This window comes from Mesocricetus auratus, unplaced genomic scaffold, assembly GCF_017639785.1.
Source record: "Mesocricetus auratus isolate SY011 unplaced genomic scaffold, BCM_Maur_2.0 Super-Scaffold_100025, whole genome shotgun sequence".
Lineage (NCBI taxonomy): Eukaryota > Metazoa > Chordata > Mammalia > Rodentia > Cricetidae > Mesocricetus > Mesocricetus auratus.
The window spans coordinates 25,852,927-25,858,993 of record NW_024429206.1 but is presented as its reverse complement, the minus strand read 5'-3'; positions in this window follow the sequence as shown (position 1 = coordinate 25,858,993).

Genomic DNA, 6,067 nt, shown 5'->3' with positions numbered 1-6,067 from the left:
GTGCTGTGGGGGCGTGACAATACATAAAATCAAGACGGGGGTGTAGCTCGCTGGTAGAGCACTTGTCTAGCAGGTGGGTGGATTTAGGTTTGATCTCAGCCACATACACACACACACACACACACACACACACACAGTGACAAAGCAAGTTGAGTGTGGTGGTTTACACTTGTGTTCCCAGTACTTGGGAGTCTAAGGCAGGAGAACCACAAATTCCGGGCCAGCCTGTATTCCAGTTGTCTCAATAGCCCAAGAAGTGAGCCAGGTGTCCAGCACCTGGGACGGAGAGGCTGGGGAGCTCTGAGTTTGAGGCTAACCCAGTCTACACAGCAAGTTACTGGGCTCGTGAGACTCTTCTGGGGAAAAATAAAAACATACACAATAAGTAGGGTGCATGTAGTTCAGCGGGTAACGTGCTGGCCTACACGCTCAAGGCCGGGTTCAGTCCTAGCACTTGGGTATTCCATCACCTTGAAGGGCTCTGTTGAGGTTTCCCCATCACAAGTATTTCAAGAGGCTTGGGTGGGCCTGGGTTGAGGCTCAGTGACAGGCACTAGGTAGGACAAGGCAGTAGTAGGACAAGGAGTCTAGTCCCTGTGTCAGTTCAACTCAGCATGTCTGCTTCAGGCTTTTTAGAATATACCGACCAAGATGGGCAGAATACCCTGGATGCTGACATAGGGTCTTAAGTTCAAAGCCTGACTGAGCAACCAAAACAGGGAGAGCCTGTCTCAAGAAAACAGTGGTTCCAATGGAGTGATCTACCCATGTGCTTGGTCCCCCCCCCCAGTAGAGCTCCATCCAAGAACTTTGAAGGTGGGATCGCGGTGGGGCCTTTCTGCCAGGCAGATCCATTACTGTTAGAGGTGCTGTTTTCCCCACTCTATTTATGCGTGATTACCACATGTGTTGGCCTTGACGCTGGTCAGCTGAGCCTTCGTGTTGACTCACAGGGTGATCTGAGTGGCTAAGAATGACAGCCTAGGCCTCAGAGCAAGCGTGGGGAAATGGCCTCTGAAAACCAACCTGGTAACACCGGTCTCTATTTCTGGGAGTTGACATTAAGTAACCAGCAGACTAATCAGAACCCTGAGGTGGGACAGACAGTTTGCCCAGTGATCCTGCTGTCATTGCTCCAGTTCTGCTGTGGGGCCTACAGTTCAATCTGAATGGCCACAGAGGAGGGGGCTGGTTCACAACACACAAGACAGGGCCTTCCCAGGGAAAAGCCAGCTAGGGCTAGAGCAATGGCCTTTAATACAGCTCCTCACCTTGTGACCGTCAACCGTAACGTTATTTCATTGCTACTTCATAATTAATTTTGCCTGTTATAAATATTTGATATTCAGGATATCTGATAAGAAACCCAGAAAGGGGTTTCGATCCACAGGTTGAGAACCGCCGGGCTAGAGTCAAACCAAAACCATAACAAAAAACCAACAACCCAAAACCATCTGGGTGTGAGTTGGAGGCCAGCCTGGGCTACATGGTAAGATCCTGTTTCAAATAAAACTAAACCAGCCCAGCCACCACCGTGCATGTGCATGCACGCACACGCACAAATTCAAGCTGATTTGTCTGAGACAGATGGGATCTTATGTAGCCCAGGTTGGCCTCAAGCTCCTAGTTCTGCCTCCACCTCCCAAATTCTGAGGTGACAGGTGTTGACCACACCCAGCCCAACAGCTTAGGAGTTTGCTTTGGCCTTTGGCCTGGCGTTAAGCAGCAGTGCCCACTACCGGCATTGTCAAGGCCCAAACAGCCAGCACCCAGAAAGGACACCAGGTTTCTGACCTCAGACCTAGACAGGGAGGTTTGAACCCCACTCTGCTTCATCTCCCACTGCTCGATGGGCCTGGTGAGGGATGCTGCTGGTCTGAAGCTGTCAATGTCTGGAAACAGTGTGGCTGCTCTCCGTACTCAGGGGCCTCCCAACAGGAGCATGTCTGAGAGACACCTTATTCTGACCACCACAGAGCAACATCAGCTTTTTCCACCGTGGTAGACATGACAGGGTTGGCTTTTTTTCCGTTTGGGTCCCACGTGGTTACCAGAACAGCAGTGCTTTACAAAGGTTCTTTTTCCAGGAGTTTTGCCAGTGGTGGCATGTGCCTTTAATCCCAGGCAGAGAGAGGCAGGTTTCTGAGTTCAAGGCCAGCCTGGTCTACAAAGCGAATTCCACGTCAGCCAAGGGTACACAGAAAAGCTCTGTCCTGAAAAAGAAAAAAAAAGGAGGGGGGTTGCCTGCAGTTGAAGACTTTGCCTCGTCCTGCAACTGCGATTGCTGGAAATACAGCCACCCGTCCTCAGTGCTGAGTTCTCAGTCTGGGAGGGTAATGGATGAGTGAAAAATCCTAACCTAGCCGGGTGGTGGCGGCGCACGCCTTTCCCAGCACTCGGGAGGCAGAGGCAGGCGGATCTCTGAGTTAGAGACCAGCCTGGTCTACCAAGTGAGTTCCAGGACAGGCTCCAAAACAATACAGAAAACCCTGTCTCGAAAAAAAAAAATCCTAACCTGGCCCTGAATCAGGAAATTAGAGTCGAGACAGATTCAGCAACTAACCCTGCGTAAACCCGTATGAAGGGTCCAGCTGGTTCTGACTCTAAGCATTTTAGGTCAGTCCTTGAATATCAGTCATCTTAAATGTTGGCGAAATTCCCAGCATACCGTATCCTACTGCTGGGGTAGAGGAGCCATAAAAGACGTCTCACTCTGTAGACCATGCTGGTCTGGAAACTCACAACACTGCCCCCCCCCCCAAGTGCTGGGGTTAAAGGCATACACCAAGCCTAGGGTCATGGACAAAATGAAGCTGGGTAAGTATAAAATAGCAACATGGGCTGTGGCTCAACTGATGGAGCGTATGCTTAGCGTGCACAGAGCCTGCAGTCCAGCCTCGGGACGGCGCGAACCAGGCGTGGTGGGGCACACCCGAAAGCGCAGCACTCGGGGAGGTCCGGGGATCAGCTCAAGGTTGAGGGCTGGAGCTGTGGCCCGGATGTGAAGAGTGTTCCACTCACACTCGCCAGGACCCAGCACCCACTGGGCAAGCCAAGCGACCTGTGATCCACAGGACCATCAACTGGTGTTTTCTGCCTTCCAGCCTAGCTGAGGAAATTCAAATCCCAGGTTCAGGAAAAGACCCTGCCTCAGGAATAGGTAGAAAACGATAGAGATCATCCCAGCACCCTCTTCTGGTCTCTGCGTATGCCTGTGTATACACACACACACACACAATTTAAAATTGCAAGTTTAGGTTCAAAATACCTGCAGGGCGTTGGTGGCACATGCCTTTAATCCCAGCACTCGGGAGGCAGAGGAAGGCGAGTTCCAGGCTAGCCTGGTCTACAGAGCAAGTTCTAGGACAGGCTTCAAAACAATAGAGAAACCCTGTCTCGAAAAACAACAAAAAAACTACCCTATATTACATGAAGCCAGTCTTGGAAATAAAAGATGGGATGCAAAAAGTAACAGCACTTGGGGGTTCTCGACAAGGAGGATCTGGAGTTCAAGGCCAGCTTCTGTAAATTTGAGACTGGCCTGGGCTACCTGAGACCTGGTCTCATAAAACAAAAAAGCAACCGGTCAGCCTTGAGAGTACAGCATTCATCTGTAATCTCCGAAGGAAGAAGTCTGAGGACTGCTGTGTGTTCGAAGCCAGGTCACCCAGGGCTATACAGTTAGACCCTCTCCTCTCCATACACACACACACACACAAACACAAATAAATCCTCTCTTCTCTTGCTCTCACACAGACCAAGGAAGCAACAGTGTCAACTAGCCTGACCCTGAACTATTACCTGGTTACAAAATGGAATGAGGCTGAATGCAATGCCCTGGAGTTGGGGGTGCTGGAATTCAGGAGTTTTCCTGGCTCAAGACTGGGATTTGTTCCCCATAGCCCTCAGGGACTCCGGCACCGTCGTCCTCTGCCTCCTCCTGGTGGACACTGAGGTTCTACAGCTGTCCCTGTTAGTGCGGGTATCTGCTTCCAGAAGCTCTCAGCTCCCAGCGAACGCCCAGACCCTGTGGGCAGCAGTAGCGAGCGAGCGCGAGTCCAGCCAATCTGAGGTCTCCATTCCCGGGTGTCTGGTTGCCCCCCTCCCCAAACACCTGGACTTCAGACGAAGACTTGTGCTGCCTGCGTGTGTGCACAGGAGAGCCATGCGTTCTTAGAGTGACCACTACCCCCACCTCTGGCCATTTCGGGATGCCCAGGTACCCGGATGTGAGCTAGGCGGGGCTGCGGCTCGGCCCCGCCCCACCCCTCCGGGAGATCTCCTTCCAGCCTACGCACGGCAAGAGCCAATCACAAGCCAGTATTTTGCCTCCATGCCAATGGCAGGCCTGTTGCTGGGACTCGCATCCCTGCTTTGGAATCTGCGGGCTGAGCAGGCCGAAGCGCTAATGCGGGAGTTTATCCCGACTTTCCGGTCCTCTTTTCTCCCCCTCGGTCTTCGCCTTTGTAGTCTTTACCAAATAATCTGATCCGGGCTTTTTTTTAGGGCGTAAAAACCTCCAAGGGCGTTGTCCCTGGAAGGACGTAATCTTGCAGGATCCAGGTGGTCCTTGCCGTCAGGGTTGCCATAGGAACCGCTCTCTGGCTTCTAAAGGCTTGACGCTGTTCCTCATCTCCAGGTTACCTTCCGGAAACCACCCCAAGACGTCTACATTGTTCCTGGGTCATAAAGTGGGGAGCCAGGGCTCAGTATTTTTGCAACCCAGGCCACACGCTCTTTTGTGGGGGCTCAAAGGTGGATGACGAATCTGTCCATTTTCATCCCCTCCCACGCTGGCTCTTTGGCCACGCTGGCACTGCGGTGGGCGTGGGCGGCACAGCTGAAGTCCCGAGGGCGTGAGTCTCTTCTCTCTTTAGTATTCAAGGCTTCCCAGCCTACCTGGCCAGCCCTGGCCAGACATTTACAGCTTTAAATGACTGGTGGCCAGTTAGGAATCAGCTTGCAACGAGGTCAGTAGAAGAGAGGAGTGAAGGCCCCTTAACTTTCATCTCCTAACACAGAATTAGGAAGACAAGGCTAGGCCAGGCGGTGGTGGCGCACGCCTTTTAACCCAGCACTCAGGAAGCAGAGGCAGGCAGATCTCAGACTAAAGGCATATGCCACCAACACCCGACAGGTCATGTACACTTCTAATTCCAGCATTTGGGAGACTGTGGCAGGAGGATCAGGAGTTCAAGTACAGCCTGACACAAAAACAGTTTGTAGAGTGCTCGTCTAGCAATCACAAAACCTTTGGTCCACATACGTCTCCTGTGAAACATGCCTGTGATATCGGGGCAGGAAGATTAGGAACAAAATGGCTCTAGGTTAGACAGCAAGCTCAACACTGTGCTGCATGGACCCTGTGTGTGGTTTTTACTTTTGGGGTTTTGTTGTTTTTGAGACTGGGTTTCTCTGTGTAGCCCTGGCTGTCCTGGAGCTTGCTCTATAAGCGGGGCTGGCCTCGAACTCGGAGATCTGCCTGCCTCTGTCTCCTGGCATGTACCACCACCAGCTGAGACCCTGTTTTTATAGGGGGAGCAGCTGAGGCTGGATGTTGTGGCGCACGCCTTTAATCCGCGCACCTGGGAGGCAGAAGCAGGTGAATCTCTGAGGCCAGCCTGGTTTATAGAGCCAGGGCAAGTTCCAGGACAGCTAGGGCTACAGAAAGAACTTGTCTCAAAAAAATCCAGATAAATAGTGGGAGGCGGAGGGGGACAGGCTGGATGGCTCAATAGTTAAAAGCTTTTATTGCTCTAGAAAAATTCAGTTTTCCAGTACCCGCCTCTGGTGGCTCAAAACTCCTTGTAAGTCCAGCTCCAGGGGGCCCTCTCTGGCCTTTGCAGGTGCCTGCATGCATTACACATGGCTACACACAGATAAAAGTAAAAATATATATTTAAAAACAAAGCAGGGGTTGGTGGTGGTGCACACCTTTAGTCTCAGCATTCAGGAGGCAGAGGCAGGTTTATTGAGTTCGAGACCAGCCTGGTGTCCTAGCACATAGAACATAGTGAGTTCTAGGACAGACAGAGCTACCCAGAGAAAACTTTTTTTGAAAATCCAA